Raw genomic sequence first — 13279 nt, forward strand, 5'->3', positions numbered from 1 at the left:
CGTCCTTCTTTACTGTCGTTGTCCAAGTCGCGCTCTATTTTTTGAATCAAAGAGTTTTTCAGCATTACGAGATAGCCGCGGCTGTTGTGATCAAGCTAAACAAGGTATACAGGTTAAAGATAGTAGAAGCCTATGCGCCAACAAACAGCTATGATGACGAAGCCGTAGGCAACTTTTACGAGGACTTCGAATCAGCAGTGAAGGAGGCAACAACGCAGTTCACGATTGTGATGAGAGGCTTTAACGCAACGTAGCTAAGAAGCAAATTGGAGAAAGGTCAGTTGGAAACTTCGGATCAGACCATCGCGACAGTGGAAAATATACACTGGTGGGATTTGCAGAGAGAAACAACCTGAAATTGATGAACACTTTCTTGTACAAACGAAATAATTGGAAATGGACATGGAATAACCGAGATGGTACAACAAGAAACGAAACTGACTTCAAGTGAAACCCAGGTATCGTGCAAGACGTAGAGGTGCTACGAAAGATTCGGAGCACCTATCATAGGATGTTCAGATGCCGTCTAAGTCTGAATATCACAAGATAGAGAAGAAAACTGGTGAAAACTAAGAAACGCCGCATGTACTCCGTCAGAACCAGACCGCAAGAGTTTAAAATAACTCTTAAAAACAAATTCGCCCTTCTGAACGAGCAGAAATGAGGTCAGTGTAGACAGGCTAAATGACAACCTAACATCGGCACTCAGTGAATAAGCAGCAGCTGTGGGAGAAGCAACATGTAAGGAACAAGCTGGAAAACTAACTAAGAGAACGAAGGAACTAATTGCCAAACGTAAGAACATAAAAGCGTCAAGTACCGCGAATCGGATTGAATATAGCCGAGCTTTCGTAACTGATTAACAGGAGTAAAACAAACAACATTTGTGCATATAACGGGGCAGTGATCGAGGAAATGCTGCAAGTCGGGGAAAGCTTGAAAGCAACTAAGAGGAAGCCAGCCATCGACAAAGACAGGATGTATGGACTCAGAGATGAGCAGGGAAACATCACGCACAGCTTGGAAGAGATTATAAACGTAACAGTAAGATTCTACACCAGGCTGTATGCCAGTGATGTTAAATCCGGGGAAACTACTGAGAGCGCAAGCTCAACTTGCGATGTCCCACTAGTAACTGAAGAGGAAGTTGAAAAGGCTCTCAAAGGCATGCAAATAGGAAAAGGTGCAGGTGACGACGGCATAACCGTGGATCTTTTGAAGGAAGGAGGAGATAGTGTACTGGAAAAACTTGCTGTACTATTTTCGGAATGCTTGATGGCTCAAAAAGAGCCTATAATCTGGAAAAACGCCAAAATAATTCTGATTCATAAAAAGGGAAATCCCAAGGACCTCAAGAATTACAGACCCATCAGCGTACTCCAAAGATCGTTCGTTGGGTTTTTTTTTTTTAACCGGAGGATAAAATTAGGGTGCTATTTTTCGAACTGATAAACGGGGAAAATATGGTGTTTTGTAAAACATTCCGACATTCGGGTATATCCCGGTTAAATCCACAGATGTACCAAATAATGCACTCACTTTATTTTAGAGGGTATCACGAGCTTTTTAACTCTGACGCGTAAAATTGTTTATTTCAACCTGGTAATCAAGGTTTTCTAGAAAATGCTCTCCCAAATTTTGCATTTTTTTGGAAATGGATCAGTAATGATGACAGTAAAGAGCACTGATAACTACTAAGAAATTAAACATTTCATTCACGAAAAGCTGTTCATCGATTTCTCGGTCATCTTTGTTTACATACAATATTGTATCCTTGCGCAACCTGCCGGTCTTCATTCGAGTCTTGTCCCATCGCTGAACGTAACTCAAGTACGAGAAAGTTCTTTCGACAAAGCAGCTTCCATTAGCTAGGCGACCCACCGCGGTGGCTCAGTGGCTAAGGCGTTGCGCTGCTGAGCACGAGGTCGCGGGTTCGATTCCCGGCCGCGGCGGCCGCTTTTCTGATGGAGGCGAAAAGCAAAAACGCCCGTGTGTACGAGATTTCGGCGCACGTTAAAGATCCCCAGGTGGTCAAAATTAATCCGGAGCCCTCCACTACGGTGCGCCTCATCGCCTGCGTTGCGTCGGCGCGTTAAACCATGTAATCAATCAATCAATCAATCAATCAATCAATCAATCAATCAATCAATCAATCAATCAATCAATCATTAGCTAGGCACAAAAATGTCAGTGCAGCATTTGCCAGCCTGAGGTAATGAGCGGTAGAGTAATTCCAGTCTTCACTAAGTTCGGAAGCTGTGTTTCTGGAGCTCGCTTCCAGCAAGTACTGGTTGAGAACGGCGGACCGTCAGCGCCAGACTGTGCAGATCGCTACTTTGATAAAGTTCATTCGTGGAGAAATCGTGTTTAATCCGAATCTCCTGAAACATGTTTTGGGTGTAAGAGTCGGGTAAAATAGGGTTTTACCCGAAAACGAACAACTCTACGAACTCCCAGTTTCTAACAAGCTGTTTACTGAAGTTATAGTTAGCCGCATAGGCAACCACCTAGATTTACAACAACCCAAAGAGCAGGCTGGGTTTAGGAAAGGTTACTCAACCATGGATAACATTCATGTTGTCAGTCAAGTGATAGAAAAATCCCCAGAACACATCAAACGAATTTACATGGCATTTATAAACTGAGAAAGCGTTTTATCCCGTACTCACCGCAGCCGTGCTACTATAAGACAAGAGAGTAGAGGAGATCTTTATAAGACTTCTAGAAGATATATATATATATAGGGAATGCACGGACAGGATAACTTTCCACAAGCAAAGCGATAAATTTCCGATCCGAAAGGGAGTTAGACAGGCAGATACCATCTCTCCAAAACTATTCAGAGCATGCCTGGAGGGGGTATTTAGAAAGCTTGACTGGGAAAACAAAGGATTAAGGATAAACTGGGAATGCTTGAGCCATGTGAGGTTTGCGGGCGACATAGTCTTACTGTGTGGGACTCGAACACCTGAAAACAACAATGCTTGAGGAACTACAATCAGAAAGCACGGACGTGGAGCTAGAAATTAATATGAATAAATATAAAGTAATCACCAGGAGAGACAAATTGCGCCTGATCCTCGGGTTTTTAATTGACACACGCCTCAGTTACTCCTGGTGATTTCCCGCGCAAGAAGGTGTTGATCGGGGGAACAATTGCCGGCCTATTACACAAGGCTAGATCCCTTCATCAATAAACTTATCACCACCACCAGGACGAATGAGGAATAAGCATGCTAAAAACGCCCTCTTAGGCTTAGGAAACGAAGCGCTAGACGAAGTAAAAAAATATAACTACCTTGGACAGATTGTTAGTGCTGTTAGTGTTAGTGTTAGTGTTAGTGCTGACCCCAAAACCACGATAGAGTAATTCGGCGCAGAATAGGTATGGGCTGGGGAGCACTCGGCAAGCACTGCCAAATAATGAAAAGTAAGCTACCTCTGTCACTCAAACAAAAATCTACAGCCAGTGCATACTGCCGGTGATGGCATACGGAGCTAAAACTTAGCACGTTACTTAACAACTAGAAAGCAAACATAGGTCGGCGCAGCGGGCCATGGAACGAATACTGTTATGAGTAACACTCAGGGTCAGGAAACGAGCTACCTGGATCAGAGAAGAAACTAGAGAAGACATCATAGTTGAAATGGAGAAAATAAATGGACCTGGGCTGGCCATGTAGTGAGATGAACCGACAACCGGGGGTCAATTAGGGTAACAGAGTGGGTACCAATAGATGGGTCTAGAAAAAGGGAAAGGCCATTGATCCGATGGAAGGATGAAATAAAGAAATGCGGGGGTAAACTGTAGACTCGACCGCCGCAGGAGGTCAATGAAAGAGGCTTTCGTCCTGCAGTAAACTTGGGTAGGTTGCTACTGCTGCTGATGATGATGATAACGGGCGATTTAATTTGGCGGTTTATTATAAAAGGCCTCTGTTCTGAAGATCTCTGCAAGAAAAATCGAAAAAAATGCGCACATGATTGCGCGGAAAAAATTTTGAAACTTTGATGTGCGTCCTTCTTATGAAAATGGCAACACCGACTACATCCCTCTCAGGCGTATGTGTATAATGGTCAGGAGAAGTAGTCACGACTTAATTACTAGAAAGTCTCTGGTTGCTAAGTGGGATAAATATCTCGCTCGTTAATTGCATTTTTGTGTGCATGCTTTTTCATTCCTGTCCCAGTTTGATAAAACAAACAGGCATTTTATGACGGTCATTTTAATTCGTTTTATTTCGCTAAGAGAAAATAAAAGGACTTGAAATAACAAAGTAAATGTACCTAAAAAGATTCGTCTTTTAGGACATGATGAAGGTTTCAAAGACAGATATATCCAGACGCGGGTTCCCCTGTCGAGGCTTTCATATTCCAACAGCAGTTCCAAAACCAGAATAGTACTCGCCGGGGAAAACCCGAAAACGTATTTATCTGCATGCACATACTTTCGCCAATTAGAACCAAAAATATGCGTTGAGAATGAAAACAATATAGAAGCATTAAAACCTATAACCTAAAGTGCTGAACCGTAGTTATTTGCATTTAAATACGCTAACCAAACGTTTTTTTTTTCCTCCTCTGTCGCATTCAGGATTTCGACCGAAAAGCGGAACCTAACCCGTATGACCCAAACGTTCTTTTTTTTTTTTTTTGAGCACGCCGAACGTGAACCGAAACTGGACCGAGAAAAGAGATAACGGTTACCAGTTCACAACGAAGCGATTCGACCATCCACTGTTGCTAATGCGCGGTAAACGTCATTCGAGGCCTTTCTCTTTCACGCGTCATAAACCTCGTTCTCGCTCACACATTATTCCCTACGATCAATCAAAAGAATATACACGCTCTATTTTCCGTCATGCCATGAGAAGGATGATGCACACCAACATTGCAAGTGTATGTTCCTCTGGTCGCAAGCGCAGAAGGCAAGGAGAAATTCCACGCTCTGTGCAGCCTACAAGCAATGTGAAACATCGCCTTAGCACTTGCCAGCCATAGGCCTAGTTCCGACAAGACAGTAGCAATCAGGCCACAAGAGTGTTGAATTGTGCATCGGCAAGGGGCAACATCTTTGAAATGTGTACTGGTGGATTTTAATAACTCATTTCACTTTTAACTCGGAGAGTGAGAATGCTTGCCAAGTGTGTTTTCGCGGAAGAGAAAAAAGAAAGAAAGGGCACGCTCGTCACGTTATAATTATCTCACCGTTGACCTAGAACAAATTATTTGGGTTCTTTTCTTTCTTGTCTTCAAATACCCCATAAGCATAAACACAGCCATGCTCAATAGACAGACATAACGCCCCTTTGTTCTAGACATTCTTTCCGTAGTCTCATCGTATACTCCACTGCAAAAGTGGCAGTGGAGCGTTTGGGTAATACGGGTTAGGTTCCGCTTTTCGGTCGAAATCCTGAATGCGACAGAGGAGGAAAAAAAAACGTTTGGTTAGCGTATTTAAATGCAAATAACTACGGTTCAGCCCTTTAGGTTTTAGGTTTTAATGCTTCTATATTGTTTTCATTCTCAACGCATATTTTTGGTTCTAATTGGCGAATGTATGTGCATGCAGACAAATACGTTTTCGTGTTTTCCCCGGCGAGTACTATTCTGATTTTGGAACTGCGGTTGGAATATGAAAACCTCGACTGCAAAAGTGGCAGGATGCGCGGCACCAGGCGTAATCGTCGGCTTTTCAGGAAGAGTAGAAGGCACAATTCGCGCTTCTAAATCCACAAAGTTCGTGATGACGACAATTATTCCCAAAGGCTTGCCATTGGAATCAGACGTAATGTCGAATGCCATATCGGCTGCGTAAGTAATTAGTATACTTCTCCTCGTCCATTTAACGACGATGTTCTGGGCCCAGGCTTCCGGGGGACGAGTCGTAGTAGGGCGAGTGCAGCGATGTGGAGAGGGCGTATTCTAGAGAAGGGGGGAGCAAGCTGCAAGCACAGATTCAGCGCACTGATCTCTTTCACTTGGTTGCTGGATGGCGCTTCGACGCTGTCGCGGCCGGGCGCGCGCACGGCCACCGGAAGTTCAATGGCTCGTCCCGGAAGTCGGGCGTCTGCTACGCTTCTACACCGCTGATAAGCGTCCCCATTGGCGCATTTTGGCATTTTGTTTTCACTTTATTGCATTTTGGCTATACAGATCGCGTTCAGATCGCAACTTATGCTATACCGAAACATGCGACGTTAATATGAAGTAGAATTTAATTGCGAAGGAGAACGAAAATGTCACTTGGGTCTTGGTTTGAGAGGAGACGACGCAGCTCGAACGGGATTTATGCTAGAAATTTATGCTAGGGATTTATGCTAGAAAGAAAACAACGTGGGCACGGCGTCAGGCTGTAGCCGAGTTCGTGCGCCCGTTCTGTCAAAACAGTTGTCAGTAAAGTGGTCACTGCAGTATAGTAGTCACTGCACTGGGGATGGAGCCCATTTGTCCCTTCTTAATACCCTAGTTACACGGGCACAGTTAACCACGGTTAAGCGCACCGCGGTTATACAAAACTGCAGTTTCCTGCGTTACACGACAGACGAAACTGCGGTTACGTCGCTAACCATGGTTAACGCAAACTGAGCTTGGCCACCTCAGTTCGGTCACGCTAACCGCAGTTTCCGCAGCCGCAGTGCTCAAAAAATCGCACAATTGAGCTCGGACGCAAGTGGCGGCACATCAGCGGAGGCGAAAAAAAAAATCACCTGGCGTTCGGAAGAGACGAAGGTTCTCAAATAGCGGGCGCCCCAAAGCTGTCCCCAAGACGCGCTTGCGTTCTTTGCATCGCTCTCGCAATCAGCGCGACTGCCCGTCAGCAGCGGCTCGTTTCCCGATCCGCCCGATCAGCTACGACGAAAGCCGTGCTAAATTTGTAAATTCCGCGCGTCGTCCACCAGAAATGGATATTGCAGGCAATCCTGAAGGCGTTTTCAGCACTCGGAAAAGGTCGGCGCGCCCGTCGGCCGTGCCTGCAAACACGCCGGCGCGCCTTCCCGCACGGCACTGCTAGCGGCCCGAACCGGCCCAGACCACGGCAGCAACAGCTTATCGCCGCTCTTCGAAAACAATTTGATCGCGGAAAAGAACTTCCACATGCGAGAAAATGGATGTTAGTGCGGTGAAAAATTGTGCTATGGATTGTAATTCGCAGTTCTAGAGATAGCGGCGGTCAAATATCTACCGCGATGCCCAACACCGAACAGACCTAAGCAAACCAAGCCGGTTGCGAGCTGTTGGGGAAGCCCCTCTCCTCGCCGCGCGCGAGTGCGTTGCGTTTGGGTAAGAAGCGACTGCTTTAACGATATTTTTTTGTCTACACTGCTTCCCTTTTGTTTTTTATCGTGAAGTTAAAAGTGTGGTAATTTATTTTTGTTACGCTCACAATCAAGTGACCGCGGTCAGCAAACTTGCAATTTCGCGTGTAACAACAGCCAAAACCGCAGTTTGCGATAACCACGGTTAAACTTAACTGCGGTTACTTTCGCCGTGTAACTAGGGTATAATCTTTCCACCCATAGCGCCAGTGAGATTTGGCGCTGCTGGCCTTGAGAAGTTCTGTGATTATGTGAAGCTTAGCCTTGCGATTAGGGATCGCTGGCAACTTCGCTGTTAACATCAGCGTTCGCGACGTTAAGTCAGTAAAGCTGGGCTAATTTTTTTCAGTTACGGCTCACATTTCCTTTTTGATTACGCGCTGAAACTAAGCATGGTTGTAGCCTTCTATGGGCCCCTTCCCTTGCTTTAAAAACCCTTTAAAAAATTTAAAGCTAACTTTGTGAACACAAGTTATGCGGTGAGGTTCTGAAAATTCATGTCCCTGGCGGCAACACCCCTGCCATTTAGTTTAACGTTCGTAATTTTGGAGTATGCAAAAAATGTTAACCGTTGTTGTAATACCGTTTGATCAGCAAAAAAAGCATCCGTGAAATATTAGAAGTATTTAGTATTCGCACCACTCCATGCAAAGTGGAAGTTTCGCCCAACATTAGCCGATTGCATTCATTTCAACCTATAAGAAAGTTTAGTTACTGAGTTATGTATTTTCCCAAATACACTAGCACAAGTTATGTGGATATAAGCCATCACTTGTTTATAAATTAGACTCTTAGTACTCAAACAACCATCCAAAACGTATATGGTATCGCTCCCTAATTCCATAGGATAATATCGTACTTCGTTGAGTAGTTGACCTTCAGTTCTTCTTGGTTTTGTTTCGCGTATTTGTTTTCGCTCCCATAAGCTAATATTTTTCAATTACTAAAAAATCTAATAAAACAACCTGTAATGGCCTCCATGCGTTTATGTCGGTTATAACGCAGTTAGCTGCAACCTCACTAGTTCTGGCGGAAAATATTGTAAGCTTGCACTTCTGTGTTCGGCTTCGTACAAAATCCAACCTAATAAAATATTTTCCGCAAATAAAGCGCTGAAGTTATTTTCAACGGTGAAATATTACACACAAGGCGCTTTCTGCAGAAGGCAGAACTGATCTTGATAATGTTTCGGGACTGATGCGACAAGGTGTGGGAAAAAACATTTATTATAGCTCTGGTTTGCAGGGTTGAAGGGGTATAAAATTTCTGCAATCACAAAGGGTGTTCCTTATCATAAATGATGTTATCTAATTACTAAAAACCTGTTTTTTTATGATTGAGCCATGCGTTCCAATGCTTTTTGTTATATTTTGTTTTTGTTTTTGTGCGAGATAGGCATGGCTCAAACCCATGGGTGAAACGCCATGCGAGAAATTCATGGGCGAGATTTCATTTTGGTCTCTACGAGATCAGTATGAATTCATTTCTAATAAATTTTAGCAAATAATCATTTCATTGCTTTCCCTTTGGATGATTCTGGACACGACACGAATGTTGCACAGGTGTCACGCAGTATTTGGTTCGACCAAAGCGGTGTGGTATGGGCGTTGCAAAAATTCTTATAGGTTCTGGTTCTGATTTCTTTCCATTTAGTCGTGTTTTATGGTATTTATTTTGAGCTTGTACTATGCTTAAAGTTATAATGTGGGTAAGGCCTATAAAGTAGATAGCATTTTTATACCTCATAAAGGCTGAAATTTGAACGAGATGTTAACATATCTTATAAAACTAGAAAAGTGTTGCTAGTAGGTCGTCCTGTGTGTTTATTCTCTGTTGTCCTTCCAGTGATTTTTTTAAAGATTATTATCCTTGTTTCCTACAGCGAAATAGCATTTGATCGGAAAAAGCTTTAATTCAAGGAATAAAATTACGTACGTTGCAGACAGACAAAAGGAAACAGCGTATGGCTTTCCTGTATTTCGTTATTTCCATAAAAAAGAGACTAAGCGATTAATACTGATTAAAATTTAAAATGAAATAAAAACAAAAAACATAAAAGCTTCAAGCCTAGACTTCCTGTGAAGGACAATTTTTAATTAAAGAGTTTGGGCATGCGCATGTTAACAGTTTATGTTTATGTAAAGAGTTTGCCTATTTATCACTTTATCGCTGTCCGTCCTCGCGTTGGTCCTGCGAATCTCTTAAGACAGATGGCAACACACACCCGTTTGTATGCAACCATGTGGAGCCGTGACACCAACTGCACGGGGGACATATGGGGACATTGCGGGTACAAGATAATTTGTATCCGAGCGTGCACGACCACACTTACGCGGAAGCCCTTTCTTTTGCAGATTCTCTTGGCAGCTGCTTTAAACCGCATGAGCGCTGTTACGCCGGTTGGTCTCGCTCGGCACTCGATCCTCACTGCCGTGACTCTGGCGCCGCTAAGAAAAACGGAAGCTGTTTCTCCAAAGGCGACCGCAGAGCGTTTACAAATAGAAACACGTACCGAGGTCATATCCTACTTGCAGCGAGCAACGCATAACATTAAACTGTTGGCTATAGGTGCAATGCGCCTGTTTCGTTTTCAGTGGCTTTAAAACTTCCTACGCTTTGGTTCCAAAAAGCGGCAGAAAACGTGCTCGAAAAATGTGGCAAGAATCGGAACAAATTATTTGTTAAATGTGCTGTAAGAGGGGTCAAGGAAATACCTGTGAGATGCGGGCAAGTTTACATCGGCCAAACTATACATATACATACCTTATTTATCAATGACCGCTCGAGAATGAGCCCTTCCGAAAAAGAAATCAAAAACAATGAGCGCCACATTTTTTGTTGAATTCAAAACACTGTAATTGTATTTCCGAGCTATAAAAAAACAAAGAACAGTGGGGCAAAAGAGGGATGCCATGGCATGGGAAGTTGCACTTTCTGTTTCAAACAAAAGGGAACAATGTGGGTAAGTGAGCCTTCTTTATCAACTATACTTCAAGGAATGTGCTTCTTGGGTCAAGTTTTTCTAATGTGAGCCCAATTAGATACCTGTGACCTTTTGTGGTTATGCCTCTTATACATGTACATGCCCTTCTCAAAATAAGTCACTTGCGATTAGCACTTGGCCCGTCTGGTCGCCACCTTTGTCATCACTGCACTAAACCTTCTTTTATACTCATGAGTCGACTCGCCCAACATCTTTTATTGTATATAACGCAGCACTGCACGCGGTGCTTTCAAGTATGAGGCAGAATATATACGCCTGCGCCATCATCCGGCCGATCTGCAACGCGCACACCGCGCTTTGAATGTCATCGATGGGTCTGGCAGTTAGGCGTCTTCATAGAGTGGTATCAGGCCGTTCGTGGTCCCGAAGTGGTATTTGTTCAAGTATCCAGTTCAATACGGGTTTGTACAGCTCCGTTCTTCAAGCAGGACGCCAGGAAAAAAGGCACGCAGGCGCTTCAGTCACAACTGAAGCGGCACAGCGAACCCGCCTATAGTCGGAATTTGTTCACTGTGAAACTTCGCGCTACACAAGCAGAGACAGAGAAAGACAACACACGGACAAACGCCCTTAAAAGGTGGTTGTATTTCATCGTCAAACAGACTGAAATACCCCACAGAACTGCACACGACATCTAAGTACACCGCCTCTAATGCACACAGCAACCCGTGAACATCTCTTGGATTGGTCGGGGGTTTAACGTGCCAACGCTCCACCTGAGCTACCAGGCACGAAGTAGAGGAGGGCTGCGAATAAATTTCTTTCACCTGGGCGTCTTCCACGTTCGCCGAAATCTCAACACACGGGCGTTACCGGTTCCCGCCTCCGCCAGAAAATCAACCACCGTTGATGGGATTCAACCCGCGTCCTTGGGCCCTGCAGCACAACGCCTTAGTTACTGTGCTACCGAGGCTGTGCTACCGAGTCACGCAATATTTCTTTTGTGTGCCGGGAAATGCGAAACGCTTCAACATATGAGCCCCCTTCCCAAGTACGCCCTCCTCGCTGAGGCCACAGGCTAGCCCATTTCTTAATAACGATTTATGCGCACACGCTTCACCATCTGAAAAGGCTTAGCGTAGCTGGGGCTCAAGGTGACCTCTCAGTCAATTCAGGTGTTTTTTCAGATTGCTAGACTGCTACTTGCTCTAAAACAGTCCTACAGGCGCGAGACCGTGCAGCCGTCTCTAGCTCAACCGGGGACATTGGCTAGGCTATTGCAATGGCAAAATATGCGCCAAGGGTAAGTGCGGTCAAAAAAAAATTCCTTTCGAAGTCCTGAGTACAGCGTACTGAAAAAGTTTACAGTGTTTCGCAAATGTTAAAAACAACCTCAGCTTCACGTCAGAACTTCAATTTCTGGAAACATGTATTAAGTTACCAGCTTAATTTGTCCTTGAAATAATCTAGCTGGGATTTATTCCGATTGAACTTGCTTCCCTCCTCCTTAAATTTTGCAGCTCCAGAGTTCTCTCGGATCTCCTCAAACTGCTAACCCCACGCGAGGTTAAGCCTATTTTAAACTGTGACACTAAAATTGGCACCTAAACTCTTCACGCAGCAGAAGAGAACAAGACAAACCGCTTACAGAATAACGACAAAAGGATAATGATGAAACCCGATACATTTCTCACAGGGCAGCAACGGACCTCGCGTAGGCAGACATATGCGGCCATTGAAATGAGCGGCGTGCTTAAGGACATGTCTCACACGCATTGAAGTACCCTTCTCTGAGGAAGTCGGGCCTACATCAATATTGAGCCTAGGCAGCGTTGCTACACTCGTTTTTCTCTTCTTTTTCATTTTGGAAGTGTTTCGTCAACGTCTGGCATTTAATATTTTTTTTCCAACTCTGTTGGCCACAGTAGCGTTCACTTTGGAGCAGCCACATAGGATGTTTCCACACCAGCAGAAAATAAAAACGGATTGTGGAAGGAGCCGAATAAGAGCAAGGCAAGTCAGGTGAGTGATCAAGGCACGGAAGAACATTTGATCAATGAAGCCGAATCAAGCATCAACAACGCCGGGAAACAAATTTAGGAGGAGGTTCAGTAGTTCATTGTCACATATGTTGCATGTGCGCCTACAAGCTCATCAATAATTGCCCCTTAGCTTTCACAGAAATACCAGCACTTGCAACGTCCATAAGTAAGCCTTCTCCAAATACGTTTGCCTGCGCTTTTGTACGTTTTACCAGATTGTATACTAAATAGACCAGCAACCCTTATTTTAAGGTTCCTGCATTGTTTGGCCATTTAGCAATTGAAGGTCATAGACAGGCTCAGGGAATCGTTTACTAAGAAATGGCGCACTACGTTTTTAAAAACGCATATGCACTGAATTTCTGAGTTGTTTTGTATTGCTCATCCCTGAAAGTGCGTAATCTTGGGAAAGAACCATTTCTTCCTCAAGCGCCAGACCATGGGCCTTCCCGTACACCATGCCTCGTTTCTCTTGAGCATATGCGGCATCTCTTTGTGGAGAGGGAAAGTCCAGGCCCCTGCCTACCAAGAGGGCTTGTAGGTGACTGAATGTGACGGACGTATCCCTCGTCATTTGAGCCCCCTTTCTACCCACCCCCACCTCGTCTTCCACTAGATTCTGGCGCAGCTGTCACTTGCGACAGTGCTATTACGGTGACAGCAATGAGAAACATGAGCTTGGGGTATATCCTGATATCATGCGTGTTAACTTTTGCCCAAATGTTCAAGGAGCTGCGCTTGTAGCTGAACCCTAAAAGACCTTAACAAGGCGTTCGTAATGCGCTCTGAGCACTCGAAAGCAACCCCAGGAACAAACAAAATTAGTCTGTCAAACACGCGACTCCGTATTTCGGCTTCTAGTTCAGTTATTTTTTGGTCAATTCGTACGCCGAAAATAAAAACTTGCAGTGTACGCTGTGCGCTAAGGCTGACCCATCTCTGGCATACATTTCTATGGCTTCGTCCGACATCAC

The sequence above is a fragment of the Haemaphysalis longicornis genome, unplaced genomic scaffold (assembly GCF_048455015.1).
Source record: "Haemaphysalis longicornis isolate Haplotype H1 unplaced genomic scaffold, Haemaphysalis longicornis Haplotype H1 scaffold_3, whole genome shotgun sequence".
Taxonomy (NCBI): domain Eukaryota; kingdom Metazoa; phylum Arthropoda; class Arachnida; order Ixodida; family Ixodidae; genus Haemaphysalis; species Haemaphysalis longicornis.